This window comes from Taudactylus pleione, unplaced genomic scaffold (assembly GCF_031769625.1).
Source record: "Taudactylus pleione unplaced genomic scaffold, aTauple2 ptg000145l, whole genome shotgun sequence".
Taxonomy (NCBI): Eukaryota; Metazoa; Chordata; class Amphibia; order Anura; family Myobatrachidae; genus Taudactylus; species Taudactylus pleione.
In genome coordinates this window covers 6,058,854-6,084,028 of record NW_028284547.1, presented here as the reverse complement: position 1 = coordinate 6,084,028, position 25,175 = coordinate 6,058,854, and the positions used below count along the sequence as shown (strand labels likewise).

Below are 25,175 nucleotides of genomic sequence, written 5' to 3'. Positions count from 1 at the left end.
CAGAAAAACTGCACTAAGAGAAACTACTCATCCAGCGTCACCATTAAAAAGAAGGTACAGAGATGATGAGGAAAGCGGGGCAATAGGAGGAAGGAATCTAAAAAGGAGAACCCTCCAATAGATCCAAAGGATAAAGGTATTTTCAACCTCTCACAACATGTTTTACAGAAACCCGAAACTTCCCTACTTAGCAAAGGACTGTCGTTCGCACCTACCACTACTATGAAGAAGTTTGACGTGTTCATAGATCTCAATGAATTTGTTCGGAACCTAACTCTTAAGAGACATTTTTTAAAGAAGCAGGACACACCAATACGAAACTGGAATGAGAACACATCAAAATCTGGGCTGAAGGGGAAGTCCACCTATTACCCTGTTGAATCCAAGGGTAGTCATATTAATGTATTCCATGAGATGGTGAAAAAGGACTTATGTGAGAAAGAGGTGGGGACAATTAAGAAACACAATTTGAATGGTCAAGAGAAGAAAGCTTTGAAGGAATTGAGAAACAATCAGAATATTGTTATAAAACCTGCCTATAAAGGGGGTGGGTTGGTGATGATGGACCGATCATACTATAATGAGGAAGCAAATAGACTCCTCAGTGATACAGTTTCTTATGAGAAGCTAGAGAGAGATCCAGTAGAAGAATACACGGATGAATTACGATCACTCCTGGTCTATGGATTACATAATAAAATTATCACCAAGGAGGAATTTCAGTTCCTATGAAAAACAACCCCATTACCACCATTTTTTATTTTTTACCCAAAATACATAAGTCATTGGAGAAACCACCGGGTAGACCTATCATAGCCGGGATAGAGTCACTTACATCACACCTTTCAAAATATGTCGACATTTTTCTACAGAAATACGTGAAAGAGTTAGATTCATATTTGAAAGACATGACTAATGTATTACAGTCCTTGAAAGAGATACAATGGATAGAAGAATATAATTGGGTTACAATTGACGAACAAACACTCTATACTTGTATCGAACACACAAAAGGTATCAATGCTACAAGAGAATTTTTAGAGATGGATGGAAATGTGGACCACCTGCACAAGGAGTTTTTATGTGACATCATATCTTTTATATTGAATCATAATTATTTTAAATTTTTAGACAAATTTTATAAACAAATCTGTGGTACGGCAATGGGGACTACTTTTGCTCCCAGTTTCGCAAATCTGTTTATGGGATGCTGGGAAAAAAACTATATTTACAGTAACAATCCCTACAAAGATAACATTATATTTTACAAAAGATATATAGATGACATTTTAATCATTTGGCAAGGGCAAGAAGAAGTTTTTCTTCAGTTTTTATCTCTGGTTTCAAACAACAACATGAATTTAAGATTCACTTCGAATTTTAACCATAAATCTGTTGAATTTTTAGATTTGGTTTTAATGGGAGATGGAGGCGAAATATCTACTAAGAATTTTATTAAACATGTAGATGCCAACAGATATTTGCACTTCAAAAGTTGTCATCTAAATAGTTGGAAGGAGAATATCCCTTTTTCCCAATTTTACAGAATCAAACGCAATTGTAGTGACCAAAGAGTATGCAATGAAGAATTGGAACAATATGCAGACAGATTTAGAGATAAAGACTATCCTGAAGAGATTCTCGAAAAAGCCCTGAATAAAACTAAATCTCTGGATAGAAACAACTTGTTGGAGTATAAGGATAAGAAGTCCAAGGCTGATTTGGTTCCATTCATTACTACGTTCAACGGACATGAAAATAAAATAAAGAAATCCTTGAGAAAAAATTGGAACATTCTCCTCATGGACCCTGTTCTGAAGGAGATTCTTCCACCGAAACCACAGATTGTTTTTAGGAAGTCAAGAAACCTAAAGGACTTACTAGCACCCAGCCTTTTGCACAAAAATGTTAAGCAAATGGGGAATGGCACTCGAAGTTGCAGGGGTAGCTATAAGTGCGGGCGGTGCAATGTATGTAAATACTTACATCCCGCGCGTAAATCTTTTTCAAATTCAGCAGGTTCAAAAGAGTTCCCCATAAAAAGTTTTATGAACTGTAATTCCACATCTGTCATCTACTTGTTGGAGTGTACTTGCGGACTAAAATATGTTGGCAAAACCAAAAGAACATTGAAAATACGTGTCCAAGAGCACATTAGGAATATCAAGAATAAAGTGGAAGGCCATGCAGTGTATAAACATTTCTCTGAGAAACATAACTCCGATCCAGAAGTTCTTAACTTTAAGGCCATTGAACATGTCAAGTTGAGTGAAAGAGGGGGTGACTTAGGAAACCTCCTGTCTAAACTTGAGATGTACTGGATTTTCACTCTTGATACAATGGTCCCCAAAGGATTTAATGATTATTACGAGATTGCACCGTTTCTTTAAAAAGAGGACTTTGAGATGTATCTAATCGGTTTCTTCTACTACTATAACATCATTTCCCATCTGTTGATGGGTGCCCAAATGGGGTAATTTGAATTGTGCCTGGATAGTACTTGGGAGGGAGACCCCCAAAAAATACCAGGTGTAGTAGATTTGCTTTGCCTTCAGTTCATTCTAAGTGATGGTTTAATGGTGAGGAGCCTTTTAAATACCTACTACCATACCAGTGTGTGTGCGCCCAATCTCGTCTGATCTTGGAAGCTATACACAACTGTGCCTTGTTAGTACTGGGATGGGGGACCTCCTGAGAATACCAGGTGTTGTAGTTTAAGAGTTTCTAGGCATTCCCTCTACCAGCACATGAAGGCATCCATCTTAAGACCGAAATCCAGTCCTACATAGAAAAAGAAAAGATGGAAGAGACAAAGTAGAAAAACAGAGAGAAAAAGAAGAAACAAGAAAGATACAAAAAGAAGAAGAAAGAAAGAATTCTATGCATCAACTAATTAAAAACATTCAACCTGAAAAGGAACTTCTATAACTTACAACACCAGGAATATTAGGTCCAATGTGAACTTTAAACAACAGAAGCTTTCTCTTGTAGCCCATTTATGTACTTTTGATCTAATCACTATTAGTTCCAATCCCCTCATAATCTAAAAAAGAAGTGACATAATTAACTGTTCCAGTAGAAATTTACACCTATGATTATTCATTCATTTTTTTCAATGATGATCTATCCTTTATGTTAGGTATCGATTCTATCTTTACCTTTTGTTAATTTTGTTAATTACATTCTTGTTAGAACTTGCAGACTTAATTATTTATGGCTGATACTCAGAATACTGAATTACACTATATGATGATATACACTAAGTAAAATGTTATTAGTGGTGGACAACCCCGTGTTTAAATATATTGATCCGCTTATTTATTACTGCCTCCATTCATTTATAGATCCGTTCCATTATGATTGAAATGCATCAAAATCGATGGACAGCAGTGACGGTGACTAAGGGCGGAAGTTAGCTACTCTTTCCCCACAGGTGCTGGTGGATGTGCAGGAATTGAACTACACAACAGATAAGTGCAATCGGAGGAGGCGTGGAGCGGTGCACGTGATCACGTCACACGTACGTATGACGCAATCACGCAAGCGAGAACACGGTGGCGCGATGATGCTTGGTGGCGAAGCACATGACCGGACATGACGCGGGACAGATGGAAGACGAGACGAGTATGCTAGCCAATCCTGGAGTGGGACATCTGACCGGACGCGATGTCTGACCGGACGTGATGTCATCAGCCTGGCGGAAGTACACATATGAAAGGGCGGAGGCATATAACTATTACAAACCGGATGGTTAAAACAAACTAAAAGGTTTTAAGGATACTGCCATATGGACATTACCTATGATGGACGCTTGGATATTAGGTGTCCCCCTTGAGTTTTGAGCCAGTTTTTAGCTCTTAGAATGTAACCCGGATGCACTTTTGAACTGTGACCCGGAAGTTCTTTATCCCTAATAGAAGGTGGTGAAGGAGTATAAATAGGTGATCACCATTCCTTAACCTTCATCCCCAGGAAGAAGTCAATGGATGAAACGCGTTGGAACTCATTACTTGCCCTTGGGATTTACACCCAGACCCTCTCAAATTGATTTTCAGATAAGCTAAAACTCTTCTTTTACCTCTTAAATTGATCTTATTTTTATCGGTTATTTATTGCTCTCTGGTGGTTACTCCTGATTAGGAACCACAGTGTTTTATCGTATTTATCTTGTTTTTGTCAAACCCTATTAAATATTTTTTATGGTACTAGCTTTCTTTTATCACTTTATTTTTGTATGCTGCTAAAAGTATTTATATTGCACTAAGCACTTCATTGGTCTATGCTGCTAGGACTATTTGGCACTAAGCACTTTATGATTTATGTATACTTGCTCAGGCTGATTCAAGCACGTTAGCACTCAGCACTTTATTTATATTTATATATTTGTGTGAATATTTATTATTAGCAGGTTGGTCACCCACAGTCAATAACTCCCTTCTCGATTTACTAGGTAGTGTATTCACCAGCACTACAAACTATTGACTAAGGAGCAGACACCCTAGGTATACGCCTCGGGTTATACTTGCAATTGTTCAAAGCACCAGTAGTTTATTCATTGGTTTAGGTTCTGGCGCCGGATTCATAATTATTTCTATTATTGTTTGTTTGGTGGTGTTGAATTAAGGCTGACAGTACAAAACCAATTTATTATTTATTATTTTTTAGTCACTACTTCTATACACTCAACATACACTTTTTAATAATATGTTCAGAAATAGAGACCGTTTGAACAAAAGAAGTGATTATTGTCAGAGGGTATTCAATGAAAATGTAGTTCCCAGTGATAATATCCCCACTCAAAATATTGATAACATGTTCTGGGACATTGAAAAATTGATCACCAAGGAAATCAAAGCATGGTGGGACATAAAGGGACTGGAACATTATATTTCAGTAAACAGAATCCCTAGAGGACTTAGATTATTAAAGAATCCCACCTTTGGTCTGGATAAACCCAGAATTCATGAGAAACTGGGAGGACATTCTACATAGATGTTCCATAGACCTGATGCGATTGATTATTGAAGAGAAGAAAACTATACTCAATACCTTAGAACAAGAAATTAAAGGTATGGAGGTTAAAATGGAAGAAGTGAAGGATAAAGATGAATATAAGGAAAATGAGAAAGTGCTCATCAAAAAGATTGAAAGAATTGAGGAGGGTGTGATGAAGGGCAAGGAAAAGAAATTCATCAGGGACAAGAAGGACTATGAGATGAACCAAATTAAGAAATGGAGCAAGTTTAGAAGGAACGAAAGGAATGGACAAAGATTAGATTCTTGGGAAAAACCTTCTGGCGAACAGTACCCCCTAGAAGGAGGAACAGCTATAGGAAACCACAGGAGGAGAAGTCTCATCCCCTGGAGGCAACCAGTCATATGAAAAATAGATTTTCCACACTCCAACGTACAGATTCAAACAGTGATGGTGAACTTTTTTTATCACCAGGACAGGACCATCCATTCAGCAACAGAAAAACTGCACTAAGAGAAACTACTCATCCAGCGTCACCATTAAAAAGAAGGTACAGAGATGATGAGGAAAGCGGGGCAATAGGAGGAAGGAATCTAAAAAGGAGAACCCTCCAATAGATCCAAAGGATAAAGGTATTTTCAACCTCTCACAACATGTTTTACAGAAACCCGAAACTTCCCTACTTAGCAAAGGACTGTCGTTCGCACCTACCACTACTATGAAGAAGTTTGACGTGTTCATAGATCTCAATGAATTTGTTCGGAACCTAACTCTTAAGAGACATTTTTTAAAGAAGCAGGACACACCAATACGAAACTGGAATGAGAACACATCAAAATCTGGGCTGAAGGGGAAGTCCACCTATTACCCTGTTGAATCCAAGGGTAGTCATATTAATGTATTCCATGAGATGGTGAAAAAGGACTTATGTGAGAAAGAGGTGGGGACAATTAAGAAACACAATTTGAATGGTCAAGAGAAGAAAGCTTTGAAGGAATTGAGAAACAATCAGAATATTGTTATAAAACCTGCCTATAAAGGGGGTGGGTTGGTGATGATGGACCGATCATACTATAATGAGGAAGCAAATAGACTCCTCAGTGATACAGTTTCTTATGAGAAGCTAGAGAGAGATCCAGTAGAAGAATACACGGATGAATTACGATCACTCCTGGTCTACGGATTACATAATAAAATTATCACCAAGGAGGAATTTCAGTTCCTATGAAAAACAACCCCATTACCACCATTTTTTATTTTTTACCCAAAATACATAAGTCATTGGAGAAACCACCGGGTAGACCTATCATAGCCGGGATAGAGTCACTTACATCACACCTTTCAAAATATGTCGACATTTTTCTACAGAAATACATGAAAGAGTTAGATTCATATTTGAAAGACATGACTAATGTATTACAGTCCTTGAAAGAGATACAATGGATAGAAGAATATAATTGGGTTACAATTGACGAACAAACACTCTATACTTGTATCAAACACACAAAAGGTATCAATGCTACAAGAGAATTTTTAGAGATGGATGGAAATGTGGACCACCTGCACAAGGAGTTTTTATGTGACATCATATCTTTTATATTGAATCATAATTATTTTAAATTTTTAGACAAATTTTATAAACAAATCTGTGGTACGGCAATGGGGACTACTTTTGTTCCCAGTTTCGCAAATCTGTTTATGGGATGCTGGGAAAAAAACTATATTTACAGTAACAATCCCTACAAAGATAACATTATATTTTACAAAAGATATATAGATGACATTTTAATCATTTGGCAAGGACAAGAAGAAGTTTTTCTTCAGTTTTTATCTCTGGTTTCAAACAACAACATGAATTTAAGATTCACTTCGAATTTTAACCATAAATCTGTTGAATTTTTAGATTTGGTTTTAATGGGAGATGGAGGCGAAATATCTACTAAGAATTTTATTAAACATGTAGATGCCAACAGATATTTGCACTTCAAAAGTTGTCATCTAAATAGTTGGAAGGAGAATATCCCTTTTTCCCAATTTTACAGAATCAAACGCAATTGTAGTGACCGAAGAGTATGCAATGAAGAATTGGAACAATATGCAGACAGATTTAGAGATAAAGACTATCCTGAAGAGATTCTCGAAAAAGCCCTGAATAAAACTAAATCTCTGGATAGAAACAACTTGTTGGAGTATAAGGATAAGAAGTCCAAGGCTGATTTGGTTCCATTCATTACTACGTTCAACGGACATGAAAATAAAATAAAGAAATCCTTGAGAAAAAATTGGAACATTCTCCTCATGGACCCTGTTCTGAAGGAGATTCTTCCACCGAAACCACAGATTGTTTTTAGGAAGTCAAGAAACCTAAAGGACTTACTAGCACCCAGCCTTTTGCACAAAAATGTTAAGCAAATGGGGAATGGCACTCAAAGTTGCAGGGGTAGCTATAAGTGCGGGCGGTGCAATGTATGTAAATACTTACATCCCGCGCGTAAATCTTTTTCAAATTCAGCAGGTTCAAAAGAGTTCCCCATAAAAAGTTTTATGAACTGTAATTCCACATCTGTCATCTACTTGTTGGAGTGTACTTGCGGACTAAAATATGTTGGCAAAACCAAAAGAACATTGAAAATACGTGTCCAAGAGCACATTAGGAATATCAAGAATAAAGTGGAAGGCCATGCAGTGTATAAACATTTCTCTGAGAAACATAACTCCGATCCAGAAGTTCTTAACTTTAAGGCCATTGAACATGTCAAGTTGAGTGAAAGAGGGGGTGACTTAGGAAACCTCCTGTCTAAACTTGAGATGTACTGGATTTTCACTCTTGATACAATGGTCCCCAAAGGATTTAATGATTATTACGAGATTGCACCGTTTCTTTAAAAAGAGGACTTTGAGATGTATCTAATCGGTTTCTTCTACTACTATAACATCATTTCCCATCTGTTGATGGGTGCCCAAATGGGGTAATTTGAATTGTGCCTGGATAGTACTTGGGAGGGAGACCCCCAAAAAATACCAGGTGTAGTAGATTTGCTTTGTCCTTCAGTTCATTCTAAGTGATGGTTTAATGGTGAGGAGCCTTTTAAATACCTACTACCATACCAGTGTGTGTGCGCCCAATCTTGTCTGATCTTGGAAGCTATACACAACTGTGCCTTGTTAGTACTGGGATGGGGGACCTCCTGAGAATACCAGGTGTTGTAGTTTAAGAGTTTCTAGGCATTCCCTCTACCAGCACATGAAGGCATCCATCTTAAGACCGAAATCCAGTCCTACATAGAAAAAGAAAACATGGAAGAGACAAAGTAGAAAAACAGAGAGAAAAAGAAGAAACAAGAAAGATACAAAAAGAAGAAGAAAGAAAGAATTCTATGCATCAACTAATTAAAAACATTCAACCTGAAAAGGAACTTCTATAACTTACAACACCAGGAATATTAGGTCCAATGTGAACTTTAAACAACAGAAGCTTTCTCTTGTAGCCCATTTATGTACTTTTGATCTAATCACTATTAGTTCCAATCCCCTCATAATCTAAAAAAGAAGTGACATAATTAACTGTTCCAGTAGAAATTTACACCTATGATTATTCATTCATTTTTTTCAATGATGATCTATCCTTTATGTTAGGTATCGATTCTATCTTTACCTTTTGTTAATTTTGTTAATTACATTCTTGTTAGAACTTGCAGACTTAATTATTTATGGCTGATACTCAGAATACTGAATTACACTATATGATGATTTACACTAAGTAAAATGTTATTAGTGGTGGACAACCCCGTGTTTAAATATATTGATCCGCTTATTTATTACTGCCTCCATTCATTTATAGATCCGTTCCATTATGATTGAAATGCATCAAAATCGATGGACAGCAGTGATGGTGACTAAGGGCGGAAGTTAGCTACTCTTTCCCCACAGGTGCTGGTGGATGTGCAGGAATTGAACTACACAACAGATAAGTGCAATCGGAGGAGGCGTGGAGCGATGCACGTGATCACGTCACACGTACGTATGACGCAATCACACAAGCGAGAACACGGTGGCGCGATGATGCTTGGTGGCGAAGCACATGACCGGACATGACGCGGGACAGATGGAAGACGAGACGAGTATGCTAGCCAATCCTGGAGTGGGACATCTGACCGGACGCGATGTCTGACCGGACGTGATGTCATCAGCCTGGCGGAAGTACACATATGAAAGGGCGGAGGCATATAACTATTACAAACCGGATGGTTAAAACAAACTAAAAGGTTTTAAGGATACTGCCATATGGACATTACCTATGATGGACGCTTGGATATTAGGTGTCCCCCTTGAGTTTTGAGCCAGTTTTTAGCTCTTAGAATGTAACCCGGATGCACTTTTGAACTGTGACCCGGAAGTTCTTTATCCCTAATAGAAGGTGGAGAAGGAGTATAAATAGGTGATCACCATTCCTTAACCTTCATCCCCAGGAAGAAGTCAATGGACGAAACGTGTTGGGACTCATTACTTGCCCTTGGGATTTACACCCAGGCCCTCTCAAATTGATTTTCAGATAAGCTAAAACTCTTCTTTTACCTCTTAAATTGATCTTATTTTGATCGGTTATTTATTGCTCTCTGGTGGTTACTCCTGATTAGGAACCACAGTGTTTTATCGTATTTATCTTGTTTTTGTCAAACCCTATTAAATATTTTTTATGGTACTAGCTTTCTTTTATCACTTTATTTTTGTATGCTGCTAAAAGTATTTATATTGCACTAAGCACTTCATTGGTCTATGCTGCTAGGACTATTTGGCACTCAGCACTTTATTTATATTTATATATTTGTGTGAATATTTATTATTAGCAGGTTGGTCGCCCACAGTCAATAACTCCCTTCTCGATATAAATATATATATATATATATATATATATATACACAGTATATACTGTATGTTATATATCGAATGTAATACTAGAAAATATAAAAAAGGATAATAAAAGAAATAGTGATTAATGTAACAAAATGTATAAAACAAACTGCTACATGCCTATTTATGATCCTCACAATTCATATTATGTCCATGTTTCATGAGCATGTATCATGTGACTATTGTGTACAGACTGAGCTGATCATCACATACTTCTAACTATGTATACTCTTGCAATAAACTATGTAATAGTCTTGTATTATTACAAGGAATTTCAGTCAGAGTTTGATATAAATGTTGCCCTCTTGGCAATATATGTAGCAATAGGTCTCAGCTCATTCACAGTCGTACATCAAGCTCTATTTTTGTAGTACAATGTGTGTTTCATTTATTCCAATATTCCTGTAAACCCCTTTTATTCAAAATATTATTTATTTTTAAGGTATAGCTAGTGTCCCCAATCACAGATATTAATTCGCATATTTTGACATTCAAATCTCAAAATGCATGCTACTATAGTATATAATAGACAAGACCAATTGTCTTATATTTGATGCCTGCAGATGTGTTCAATTTCTAATCTCTAGGATACATTTTTAAATAATCTGTGTACATATCACCAATACCTGAGATGCTCTTTATTATTATATTAGCTACACTCACATCAGTATTTATTCATCAAAACTGCTTACTAATATACATTGATTCATCTGCTATAATAATGACATGGCAGCAGCAGCACTGCGCTCTGCTGAGAATTAGTCAGTTTTTAGTTACCACGCTTGGCTTGGTGACGCTGGAATCGGATTAACATGGGGACAGGTGAAGGCGGTCACAAGTTGACTCTATTATAGCCTCTGGACCCGTTGGGGCTGCAGATCAGTGTGTCATCTGTTCCAAATTGCAAGCAACCACATTAGCAGCCCATCCTGCTAATCCCACAAAGACCAACAAGTGCTACATTGCTTTAAGTCCTAGAGGTGATTACACCAGAAACCTCACGTCGCTTCATATGGAGGACTTAAAAATATATATATATATACATATATATATATCCTGCGCAAAAACCTGTAGGTCGGAGATAAAGGATTAATATTTTTATCAATTGAATTATGGTCCAGTGAGATCACTGTGTTTTTTGGACGTTTTTCATATGTTTTAAAAGTATATGTGATCCCCAGTAGGGATATTTTCTATATATATATAATAGAAATATAGCAGCTGTTGCTTTCTCTATATATTACTCAGACTAGTCTGTATTGACTTCTTTAAGAGAAGTATTTTTAAATATTGGTTATTGTAGTATTGTTGCAATTGCTAAATATTAATATAAATAGAGATTTCTTAATCACATATTTGGTGTCTTGACTCTATTTTCTGCCATGCCAAGTTATTAATTAATTTAATATTTGAATTTGTTATTTATAAGTGCAGCACCAACATACTTTTTTTTGGAGATATGTTTCCACCTGGCAAAATGACATCACCCGCGATACTTTTCCATGGATTTGGACTTATTGCAGCTAATTGAATACGGCCCTTAGAGTATCTAACAGAAAGATCCACTTAGCTTCCTTCTGCAGGTGCAAATTGGATCTATTGCCACATCTTGTTATTAGAGGAACTTGATCTATGATAATATGTTTCATAGCTGTTAAAAAGTGACCTGCAGAGGCAAAATGTGTCACTACATGTTGTTCGCTAGTACCCGAAAGGGTGGCAGCACGTTTCACAGGTCTGTGCATTGCCATCCTATCTTTAAAATGATGCTCCATTTTCCCAATGTAATACTTCCTGCAGGGACATATTAGAGCATAAACTACACATTTGCTGATACAAGATAAATGCTGAAGTATCTTAAATGATTTAGCTGAGTAGGAGTGTTTAATAGTGGCACCTGTAGTCATATAAGTGCAGGTGATACAGCTTGCACATTTAAAGCATCCTTCTTTCAAAGGGACTAAAAATTTTTTTTAACTTGTTATCCCATATTGGTCACATCTGGATGTACCAGGTAATTCCTGATCTTCTTACCAAGGGAATAGCATGATAGAATGCTTTTTGTCATGTAAACCACTAAGATCTTTATCACTAGTTATTAAAGGACAGTATTTTTAATGGCATTATGGGTTTGGAGCTAGCGGTGTTAAATCTGCTAGGCCAAGTAATTTGGTTACTGGTTATTTTTTGAGGTTAAGAATATAATGTGGAATTACGTGGAATGGCCACCACCTTATCTTTGATTTTCTTTGGAGAGTATATAGTTCATAACCTTATTCTACAAATGTACTGATCATGTTATAAATTTGATGTACCTGCAACAATTGCAAGAATAATAAACCCTTATGGACAGGATCTGGATGGAAACTAGTAGGGGAAAGATGGATGTTACGATCAGTGGGCTTTACAAACAAAGATGTATTAAGTTTGTTATTCACAATTTGAATTGAAACATCTAGAAACTCAATAATCCTTGTATCAACTTTGTAGGACAATTGAATAGGACCCTGTCTGCCATAATGATTGTCCAGTATGGAACAAAGGTGATCCCTGCTCCCAGTCAATATGAGCAGGATATCATCTATGTACCCCGTATAGTACAAGATGTTTTCAGACACAGAGGAGTCTTAGAAAAAAAGATCTTCCTCAACTCTAAACATAAATTAATTATCATACAATGGAGCCACAGAGGACCCTATCACACACCCAGATAATTGCAAATAATGATTTCCATTATACAAAAAAAATTCTAAAAGCTCACAAAATAAATTTGGATCAGGGCCTTTATATAGAGTATTATTGGAAATCAATTTCCTGATTGTAAAAATACCCAACTCATGTGGAAGTCATGTATGCAATGAATTTACATTGATACAACACTGGTAGGTAAAATGGCATCCAACAAAATGTAACCCTAGTGTGTATGTCTGTGTGCATGTGATGTGGAACATCGATTGTAAGCTCCACTGGGGTAGGGACTGAAGTGAATGGCCAATTATGTAGTGCGCTACAGAATGTGTGCACTATATAAATAACTGGTAATAATACCTTTCCCCCACATAAAGCCCATTAATGTAATGCCATTAAGAGTCCAGTAGTATCCCTTATAAACATTATGCCAAGCAGTAGTAGTGTCCCTTATACATTATGCCACACATTAATACCCCTTCCATATTATACTGCACAGAAATGCCTTTTCCAGATTATGCACCATAGTATTAGTACTCCATTTAACACTTTATTCCACACAATAGAAGTGCTCCTTACACATTATGATACACATTAATGGCACTTATAACATTATACTACACAGAAATGCACTTTACATATAGGCCCTCCCCAGCAACTCACATTCCTGTGTACCTCCAGCAGCCTCTTGCCTTCCCATGTGTGCCATTAGTAGACAGCAGGTGTGGATTTTGTGCTAGGATACCAGCTAATTACAGCTGGCACACCAGCAGGCAGGGACAGGCATGGACAGACAGCACCGAGTGCAATTTAAATTTGGATTTGGTCACAATCCAATTGTAGGTTGCAGACTGGCAGCCAATAAGGAGCCACCACTGTGGATTGGATGCTAATGGGCAAGCACTGATTGCCTCATAACTGTCAGCACTGCATCTCTCTGTCTGCCTGCTGGTGTTCCAGCTATTAGCAACTGGTAGGCTGGCACTAAATTAACAACGCTGACACCTAAGCCCCCCTGGCAGCCTTGAAAACTCTGTCCCACCTTATATGCATTACTGGGTGCAGGGGGAGTGGTGGGCCATAGAGGAAGCTTGGGCACCATAGCAGCATTGCCATTTGTACACACAGTAGTTATGCCTCTGTTTGAATGCATGTTATCAATCAGTGGGGTCCTCTTCAGGATCAATGTAAGGACAATGAGGACAATGTAAAAAAATAAAGGCTGCGAGTATACGTCAGGGTCCAGTCTTCAACCAGGGCAATTCTGGTTATCCAAGGTAGTAAATAATAATTTAGGCAATTTATGAGGGCTTCACCAATCACATTGTTTATTACATTACACTTGTGCATAGGATCAACTATATATGTTTCTCAACTTTAGGCTTTATCAAGATTGAATTATATACAACATATACAGAAGATAAAGAAAATATCATTTGTAAGCATATTACAGTTATACAAGTTATCTTAAAAAACACATTCTACATTCAGTTACTCACAGTGACTCCTTGTGTGATTAATAAGTGTTATCTATCTAGTAAAACACTTCCTGCATTTATATAGTTTCACTACCATGTGAATCCTCTGATGTCTAACTAGATCTCTCATGTCAGTAAAAAACTTAATACATTCAGAGCATTTAAAAGTTTATCTCCTGTATGTGTACTCTGATGACTGAAAAGATGTGACTTTTGTGTAAAACACTTACTACATTAAGAGCATTTTAATGGTTTCTCTCCTGTGTGACTTCTTTGATGGTGAACAAGACATCTCTTCTCAGTAAAACACTTGCTACATTCAGAGCATTTAAATGGTTTATATCCTGTGTGAATCATCTGATGACAGATAAGATGTGACTTTTGGGTAAAACACTTGCTACATTCGGGACATGTAAATGGTTTATCTCCTGTGTGAATCCTCTGATGTGTAACAAGATGTGACTTTTGGGTGAAACACTTGCTACATTCGGGACATGTAAATGGTTTATCTCCTGTGTGAATCCTCTGATGTGTAACAAGATATGACTTTCGGGTAAAATGATTGCTACATTCAGAGCATTTAAATGGTTTCTCTCCTGTGTGAATCCTCTGATGTATGAGTAGCTGTGATTTATGTGTAAAACTTTTGTCACACTCAGAGCACAGATGTGGTTTCTCTCCTATTAGACTCATCATGTATTAGATGACAAATTAATTTGCTATAGAAGGTTTCTCCTATCCTAAAATGAGAATAGATTTTGGGATTACTCCAAAGATGTCAGAAGAAATTACGTCTTTAGTTGGCTTGATCAAAGAACAATGTCACTTTCTACAAAGTCTTCTTCAGGGGAATCCTGCTCCTTTTTTGTTCTGTAAGAAAAAAATTATATTTAAAAGCTTAAAGGTTACTAGGGTAAATCTACTTTTATAGTTATAGTGTTATTTTATATATAGAACTTGATATATTTTTATAAACACTAACTTATGTGGCTAATTTTTTTCCCCTATTTTAAATATATGTGTAAGTTTGCAGATTGCTATATCCCAATATTCAGACTGTGAGGTTCTGGTTTTGTTGTGGACCTGGGGTGGTAATAGGAGCAGACACTGAAGCAGATTTAAAAATAAACGTGGAGTTTTTAATGAGTGGCTTAACAGACATGAATGTGGCAAAACAGAAAGTCTAGATTTAGCAGTAAAGTGCACTTGGGAACTGTAGTGATGCAATGGGAAAAAGTCCAGGTAGTGAAAACAGATGGCAGTCCAGTATTCCACGTTTTGTGAGGCTGAAATGAATTACAGGCTGAAGTGAATTGCAGGCTGAAGTGAATTGCCAGAGGAAATGTAAGTGGATGCAGGGTGCAGGGTAGCAGCTGATACAGGTACTCAGGCAAGGGAGAGGCAAGGAGGAGGCAGGGGATTACAGCAGGGTATGGAGCAGGTCAGGTAAAGCAGGCATAGGCAGAGATCCAACATGCAGGTGGACAAGCTCAGGAACTCTCTCTCAGCTTGCACTGAGAAACAAGTTGCACTGGCAATGCAAAGGAGCTTTGAACTCCACCAAATACCCAGTGCTAAGCCGTGACTAGTCAGAGATTGAGCATGTGACACCCCAGGATTGGCCGACTAGGTCACATGGCCAAAAGCAAGATGGCGGTGCCCATGCCAGAGAAGAACGGAAGCACAATGAGGCCTAACCAGCACAGAGTGACAATAAGCCCATACAGGACTGTGCACAGCCAATGCTCCCCGCCAGGCACCAGCACTACTGCCAGATGCCCCCCGCCATAACATCCTCAAAGGTAACACCTGCTGACCACCATGCAGAGAAACCCTGGTCATAATACAGACAAATGTACATCAAAGAGACCTCTTCCCTCCTGCAGCAGATACCAATACTTATATAGTACACATGGTTTATTAATGTTACTATGCAAATTGTATAATCCTCATAATGTGACCTCAGAATGTGTAGATTATACATTACACACCCCTTTCACTGTCTGTAAATGTGATGTGTTTAGAGGAATCGGGTTGTTCGGAAAAACTAGAGTAGACTGTTAAATAAACTGCTACATTGTGGAGATGGCATTGCTCCCCAAAGTATAAATTCAGATACACAAAATTTGTTTTGTGCAGAGTGCAAAAAAAAGAAGAAAAGCTTTTTTTGAGCAATTCTTTGAAGAAAAGTTAGTTTAATAAAATGTAAAAAGAAGTTTTATAGCAACACATAACACAATTTCTGCATGAACATAATTTATGTATATTGTGAGAAAGTATATTAGTTTCTTTACATATTACTATAATTTAATTTTGTGTTCATCATAATTTGATTGTGTAAATACCAGAAAATAGTTTATTTTGTTGATTAAAAATATTAGAGGAACATAAAATATATAAATACATTTTAATAGAAATGTCAGTATCTGTTTATTAAACAAAATATTATCTAAAAGGTGTTTAATAGATGTATAAGCAAAAGATTTTAGTGTAATAGGTTAAAGAAAACATAAATCCTATTGCTTACCAAATCACAACAAAAATACACTTGCAGATTAATACAAACTGAATAAATATCTTCCAGCAACTAGCAACAGCCAATAGTTTTAAGTTAGTCATTGTGTAGTACACTGATATCAGAAAAGTACACAGTGCATTAAACTGAGAGATGTATGTTCATAAGATTTGCAGTAGCAAACTATAACTCTATCCTAACTGCCCAAAGACATAATAACTGTGAGATAGAAAGGGTAGTGAATGAAGCATTGTCTAGTTCTTATATTCTAGGGTTTCTTTGCAGGGAAGCAAATGGTGGATGAGAGAACCACAGGAATATGGTATATAGACAGAAAGTATAGGGAAGAGAATCACTTCTGTTGTTTGTAGTATGTTAGCTAGAAAATTTGCTGATACTAGTAATTTACAGGTAAATACCCAGTGGACCAAATGCTTGGGTGCGTGTGAAAGGAGAACAGGGGCTGGCTGGCAAACTGTAGCTATAGAGGCAAGCTCACAGCACTGGCAAATAGCAGAGGCCCATCCTTCTTATGGCCCTGCCTTCAGTTTTCCTGACTCCTGGAGATGAAATGCGCTGTAACTTGACTTGAACATGGTGCAAGTGGCTGTGTGCTGGAGGATAAAGGCAGTAAGCATAGGCTCTTAGCTAAGTGCAACAGTCATGTTACTGGCTATTATTCCCTTTAGCAATGCAATGTCATATTTGTCATAATCATAGGGAAACTAGACATTAAATGATTGGTGGTCCCAGTTCCAACACTTTGCTAGAACATATGTAACCTTGGAAGTTTGCCACTATGTTTCATGACAATTAGATGATAAAGACAAACATTGTAGTCTACAGGCTACATTTTACAAAAAAAGTTATGGGAGAAGGAACGGTAGGATCCCTACCTGGCACTCACCACTAGTGCATGCACAGTGATCAGACTGCACAAGTTCAGTAGTGCAATGGCTACTAGCAAAAGAAATAAAGAAATCATAATTGTGATTACTTTACTTGTACACATTGCAGGGATGGGCTCCTATCTGAGCCCCTGTCCATGCAAGTGTTTAGTGCCATGATGGCTGTATTTAATTACTTATTGCAGCAAATAGTAACAATAAGAAGTTATAACTATCAGGTCTAGGATCTAATAATTGCTAAATATGCCACATATGCCCAAATGTATACATGTATTGACACAGTGTATATTTAAGCACTATGACTGCAACCTAACAAGCAAGTTGCACATATTGATGTACTAATGAGGGCACCGGGGTCTGCTATAGGTTTAATTTATGTGAGTGATGGACATATATATATATATATATACACATATTTTACGAAAGCAGACTAAAAAGTAAGAAATACAAATTCATGTAAATGTTGCAATTAAATGAAATGTATTAAAAGCAAAGTACAAATATAGAAAAAAAAACATTTGTATTTTCTCAGGGCCCCTCTCATTGCCTTGGCACTACAAGTCCCAGCATATCCAGTTGACAAGAAGTGCTGGGACTTGTACTCTCATAATAGCTAGACAGGCAGTTATTGGTTTAAATACCCATATGACCCCTGTATTTCTTGACTCTCTATGTAGAGCTCCAGGTCCTGTTGTAACCTGTGATCTGGACTACCAAGGGAGGCTACCTGGCTGCTGTGTCAGTGCTGCATCTATAGGGATCACTGTGTATGGGCTTTGTATAGAGGCAGACTGCATTATATCACTTGGAAACAGAAAGAGGATCTGCTCTTCAACAGAGTAATCCTCCATTGATCGTGACTTTGCTGTAGTCACTCCAGTGAATGATGATCTATTGAGTCCTGACTGGCATCTTATGCTGCATTAAAATGCGGACTGCAGATACATGGAACTGGCAGTGAATGCTGGTGATTGAAGAGGCACTGGTGAGATGTCCTGTAAACTCCTGGACCAACCTATGGTTCCACCTATGGTTTCTTCTTGCTCCATTTGAGGAGAGACTGTTATTTCTATTTTGTCATTATGAGCCCCGTAATTACAGAACACAAATATCAGCCAGCTGTGCAGTGGAACTGGAAGAAGCTTTATTGTGATGTGCACTAGAACCGATGAGCTGAACACCAAAGTGTAGGGAAACACTAATGTGGCTCACTGACTGGTACATGGCAGACCAATATGAGATTGGGTTGGGGGACTTATGTCCCCCTGCACCCAGGTCCAGAACACCCCTGAAGGGGGAAGTACCTGTAAGCTCAGTTCAAAAAATTTCCAAGCAGCAGTCCCCTCTGCAATGACTGGGTGTCAATGAGAGATATGCATTGTATCCATTCAGGGCTTGTTCACAATGTAGGCTACATTATGCACAAGCCCTTCATGGGCAAAGTGCAGATGCTAAACTGCTTATGTGCAGATATTGTTCTACAAGATTACTTACAGTGCCCTAATTGTTAGTTGACAGGCAGCAATGCATGTCACCCCTATTTTCTGGGTGTGCTAAAGTCAGTGACTGTGTCCTTGGATGCAGCTTTACTAGCTTAAGCAGAGTGAATTCCCTGGTTATGAGGGTTTCTCAGAAGGTCATTGTTCACACAGATGATCTGATGCTGCATCTATGGATGCAGCAGCTGATAAGGACAGCCAGTATGAAGTGCCAATAGGATGGATAACTCCTATGTCATTAGCATAATATTGCACAGAATAGCGTACATCTCTATAGCAGGGAAAATGTCTACAACTGTTATAATATATATCAATATATTTGTATGTGTAATATAATTACCTTACTATGAAAATTCTTTCATCTGTCTCTTTCTTACTCCTCCATCCGTCCAGCTCTCCAACCAGCATCTAAACCAGCAGCTCTTCCATCAGCTATCAGTAGTATGCTACAGCCTATTTATAGTCATTCCCCCATCTCTCCCCAGTAGTTCCCAGGAAGTCTAGTCAGAATTCTTACACGGAGAGGTGACATGTAAATTAGGGTCTCATAACATTAGTTTATGTTTATATAACAAAGCAGCTTCTCATGCTTAGCTCCTTGTCTTATAAATGAGGTGTAAATATTCCTAAGGTAACTTTCTACATTGGGAAATGCTAATTACAATTTAGCAGGGGTAACACCTTGTATTCTAATTAGATCATAGCAGCCTCTGGTATCCTGTTATGTCAAACAAGGAACTTTTGTTTAGGAGTCACCTATTGTTTGGGCAGAGTATCAGCAAAAAGACCTGTTCTACATATCAGCAGGATCCTCACAATTAGTAACTGTAAATAGTTACATAATTAAACCTATATATATATATATATATATATATATATATATATATATACATTAGTAGTCAAAAGTTTGTCCAAACCTAAATGAAGGTATATTTTTCATGCTCTAAAAGACTCTGTGATAAAAAGGATTAATATGGGTTTCTTAAGCTGGCTACACAATGGCAGATATATTGGTGATCAATTGATCAGCCAATATATCTTGTGCAGGTCGGCCAGTGTGTACAGACAATATGTCTGTGAATGACGTCATTCACAAACATTTTGTGTCGGCCCTGCTGCACAGCCAATGCCCAATATATCTTCTGATATATTTGGCATCGTGGTGTGTATGTCCAACCAGCCAACCGCATGATTGGATGGCTGTTCAGGATGGGCTGGGTTATGCAAAGAAGCAAACTCCTGAAGTCCTCGTGGGAGCTGCAGGCTGCTGGTGCAGACATTGCATGACGTGTCTGACAGCGGTGAGCATGGTTTTCATGCGTGTGGGGAGGCGGCTGTGGGAGAGCGGTGAGTCAGGCGGTGGGGCATCCCGGGGCACACAGAAGCTGCTGGTGTTGCTGAATGCTGTGAACAGAGGATAAGTTGGACTGGGAAGAAAAAGAAGTGTCTGACAGGAGCCGAATACTACACAGATGCACTTCCCCCTGCAGCCCCATACCATGCTGCTATTCAGCTCCAGCCCGTATGACCAGGATGTGGGTGAGTGACTGTGGGCCCAGGGTGTAGAGCAGCATTGGGGCATGGAGTGCTCACACATAGTATACTCCCAGGAGTGTGAGCACAGTGGGCCTTATTCAGACCTGGTCGCAAGCACTGTGCGCTCACAACCGGATCGATGTTAGGCCAGTGTGCATGCACAAGACCTGGATTGCGATGGGCACTCCGTCGCTCCGGGTCTCGAACAAAGGGGGCATGCTGTCGATGTTGAGTGACAGCAAGCCCCCTTTGGTGGGTGTGCCGGGGGAGTGGCTGCCCAAACGGAGGCGTTCCCTTGAGCCAAAATCTCTCTGGGGCTTGTGGCAATGAGACCCTACCACAAGGGTCTCGTTGCAAGCCCGATGGTCACGATGGTCTTGACCATCAGGACCATCTTCCTGGCCACTCTCTATAGCTGTGGCTGGTCACCCACAGCTATGTGAGCGGCCAGGAGGCCGTTCTAAAGAAAAAAAAGACTGGCCCTGATTCAGAGCGAGTGCTCTGTCAAAGCAACCTTCTCTGAATCAGGCCCAGTGTGCGGAGAAGGCAGACAGGGGCCCACAGTACCAGTGGCGGATCCAGGGCCGAATCCAGGGGGGGGAAGATCCAGGGGAGAGTAATCACCACCCCTAGCACAGACAATCTGCATCATCTACTGAGCTGAGCAGTCTGTGTTCAGCCTGTGCTGTGATCAGAGCCTGTGTAATGCATGGAGAGCACATTACACAGGCTCCAATCACAGCACTGGCTGAACACAGACTGCTCAGCTCAGTGCACCACGATGCGGACTGTGCAGTAGCCGGAGGCTGGATCTCCCCTGAACTTCAGCTCAGCTCTCCCCACGGGCACTATGGGAGAGACGTCATGATGAGCATGATGTCTCATCATGACGTCTCTCCCATAGGGAGGGTTAGGGGGGAAGAGGGGAGGGTTAGGGTACTTACCTCACCCTGTTGGGATTTCAGCCTCTTGCTGTTGGGATTTGAACCGTTGGCTAAACAGCCATCGGCAATACAATCCCATCCCATATATATTCTGTATGTATTTATATATATATATTTATATATATATATATATATATATATATATTGTATTATTGACAATAATTGACTGTATAAAAGTATATCATTGGTGTTAGGTGTATTATAAGTGTATATGTCTGATGTCCATTGAATTATGTCTTATGTTACAGTTTTTGGGCTGCACATTGCCCGGTTACCGGGACACGATCCACAGGTGTCTCCTGCTCCCTGATGTTGGAGCTGGCCTGGCGCTGGCATCAATTTTATGCGCTGGCTCCGTGGTCAGGTGGTTTGATGTCATTGGAGGTAGCCCGGGTCCTGGCCACCGGACAGCGCAGCATATACGTGGTGATATGTAAGTATATTTATATGTTCACTATACTCTCTCTCTCATACATACATGCACACTGTATGTATGTGTGCATATATGTACTTTGTGGGATGCAAGATGCATCACACTCGCTATGCATTCCATCGGTCATCACTTGCATGCCGGCATTGGTAACACCGGTATGCATGATGATCCCCGCAAAGGACTGCTCTGTTGGTAAGAGCGACCCTTTGCGGTGGAGGGACTTCCGGGTCTATGACCCAGAAGCCCCTTCAGCATCCCTCTGTGCAGAAGGACACATGCGCCACGAGGGGGTGCTGGGAGGGATCCGGTTCAATGCCTCTATCAGCACTTTGCAGAGAGAAGCCCATAGACCCCCATAGAACTGGCATTCTCCAACCACACAGCACACTGAATTGAATAGAGCCGGGAGCTCCCTCCCAGCGCTATTCAATTTGCGTTGAATTGAATTGCCTCCATTGGTATACATTTTAATTTTATTTAAAGAAAACCTTCCTTACTGCTCCACTTCATTATATACAATTTTTTTTGTGGAACAAAATAAAAAATTGTCTTTAAAATGGCCACCTGAGGGCTACTCCACTCAGTCTTGTATTCATCATGGGCATCTGCTGCAGTGTTAATATATATATATATATATATATATATATATATATATATATATATATATATATGTACAGAAATTGCAGGCACTCAACCAATGAAAGCAGCTTAATTATATATTTATTTGCTCACAGTATAGCAGCGACAGTTTGGTTGGCCTCACAAACCTTTTTCAAGCCATAAACAGAGTCAAGCAGTAAAGCTAACAATGAGTATGAATCCAGCTGAGTAAAGCAATAACCTTACCATGCCTGCCAGGCTCCTTAAATGTATACCCATGTGGAAAGGCAGGGACTCACTTCCTGTTAGCTAACAAAGCTAAACACCTGTATTACAACATGATGGTAACAAGGAGCCATTTTGCCCCCGGTGACCACAACAATTATAGCAACATAATCAGCAATTACCAATTGCATCAAAAAGAATATAGACAACAAATACACTCCTACAAAGCCAGAGAAGAAAGAACTACATCAATTAATCAGTAACCATGTCAGCCACATTAGGAGTGAATGTTCAATAAAGGGGATTATACTACAAATGACTATATATATTTATATATATATATATAAATATATCTTGAAAAAGGTTGGTGAGGCCAACCGAAACGTTGCTGCTATACTGTGAGCAAATAAATATAACCTAAGATGCTTTCATTGGTGAGTGCCTGCAATTTTTTTACTTCTGGATCTGCTGGAATCTATAGACTAGATGACTGGCTGCCGTGCACCCCGCTGCTGTGGAACTATGTTAATGTGATTGCTGCACTAAAGAGGATTTATATATATATATATATATATATATATAAGTGTGAAAAGATAATCTTTATGTACCGAACCTCTGGCAGATGAGTTTGGGCAGTACACAGGGGGACCCAAGACACTGTTGGGAGAGGGTGGAAGGATGATGTGGGTACTAGTCTGTGACCATCATGAGGCCTGGTCCGCAGCAATAATTAATGTAAGAGGGGATCAGAGGGGAGAAGTAATGGATGTCAGAATGTGACAAGAAATATAAATTATAGATGGTATACTACTGTTATCTCCTGGTGTTGCCCAGGCCCGTATACTACTGTTCTCTCCTGGTATAGCCCAGGCCCGTATACTACTGCTCTCTACTGGTGTAGCCCAGGCCTGTATACTACTGTCCTCTCCAGGTGTAACCGAGGCACATACACTACTGTTCTTTCCTGGTGTAGCCCAGGACCATATACTACTGTTCTCTCCTGGTGTTGCCCAGGCCCATATACTACTGCTCTGTGACGTAAAGCTGTACTAATGTGGCCATCTTAGGTTTCCAAAGCCACACTCCTGACCCATATAATAATATATTAAAGTTTATACAAACGTAGATAGTATTTATTTTTATTTGCCTTATGATGCAAGGTACTATGGGCCTGAATCATTATGGATCACTGTTGCGATCGCAGCTGCGATTACGCACGCAGACCCACTGCGAAAATATCCTAATATTTGCAATAGCAATGCCGACGCAGCCCAACATAGGGATGCTCACATATGTAATACTTTGCAAGTCTGTGAAACCAGTTGTCACATTCAATACCATCAGAGCCTCACGCTCTTTTACAACAGGTCTGACCTTACTCAGAATTTGCTGACCTCATCGCATGCAGTGAAAGCTCAGGATGCGTATATGCCATCACAGTGGCTAATTAATGCACATCCCTGTAACAGTGTTCAAACACACTGACTCACCTGCATTGCTCTGACCACCCCCACCCTCGCCAGCACACCCAAAAGGTCACTTCCTGTCAATCATTCTGCGATGGGTCTGTGTGGTCTCTGCGATTGCATTGGAGCCCATGCACATTGCAATAAGTATGCTTGCGCAGTATGCAACAATTTGCTATCTGCGTGCATGATCGCAGTTGCAATCCATAATGAATCAGGCCCTGTGACACCGATGCTGATACCACAGCAGAGGGTAACTGTACTATAGAGGCCTATTTCCTTTCCCTGTGTGATCTACAATAGGCCAGCCCACTATGTAAATTACAGGAATATTTGGCACATTGCACAAAGACGATCTGCCAGTGTGTACGGAGTAAAAGATTAATTGGCCAATGTCCTCACAACAGATATATCTTTAGATGGCAGTGACGGTTGTTCAGTGTGAACGAACAACTATCTGCAGATATAGCTGCAGATCGGTTGATCCATAGGTGTGAACCCAGCTTTAGACATATATACATAGTAAATTTGATGCCTATAAATGTAATTTTTTATCAAAAGTATTATATTTATGAAAAAAATGTTTGTTTGTTTTTTCAAATACACCCCAACAAGTAGTTTTCATTTAGAAGTAGAGTAAAATTCAAAGGAGGGAAATGAAACACAAAGAGTTAATCATCATTTCTGCTAGTTAATGCCTTATGCAGAGGTTGTGAAACAAAGTCCACCAGGCTCCCCAAAAGTTCAGGTTTTATAGATATCCATGGTTGAGCACAGGTGGCTTAATTAGTAACTCAGTTACTTTAAAGTAATTACCTTTGCTCAACCATAGATATCTCTAAAACTTAAACTGATGGGGAGCCTTTAGGACCGTGTTTGGGAACCTCTAACCTAATGCCAATCAGCAGCGCTATAAATTTATGGTGGGTCTAAATTGGTTTAAAAAAATGTTTTTGATGTTGAGGGCCAGAAGAGGGCAAGTAAAACACACAGGTCT

At 39.1% G+C, this 25,175-nt stretch overlaps 3 pseudogenes; 2 read left to right on the top strand and 1 right to left on the bottom strand.

Annotated features, from left to right (window-relative positions):
- LOC148522661 (uncharacterized) overlaps positions 1-14,748 on the bottom strand; it is a 117,674-nt pseudogene extending 102,926 nt beyond the window's left edge.
- Positions 2,598-2,716, top strand: LOC148522663 (5S ribosomal RNA; annotated as a pseudogene).
- LOC148522662 (5S ribosomal RNA) lies at positions 8,070-8,188 on the top strand (annotated as a pseudogene).
- Positions 14,749-25,175: the final 10,427 nt, after the last annotated feature.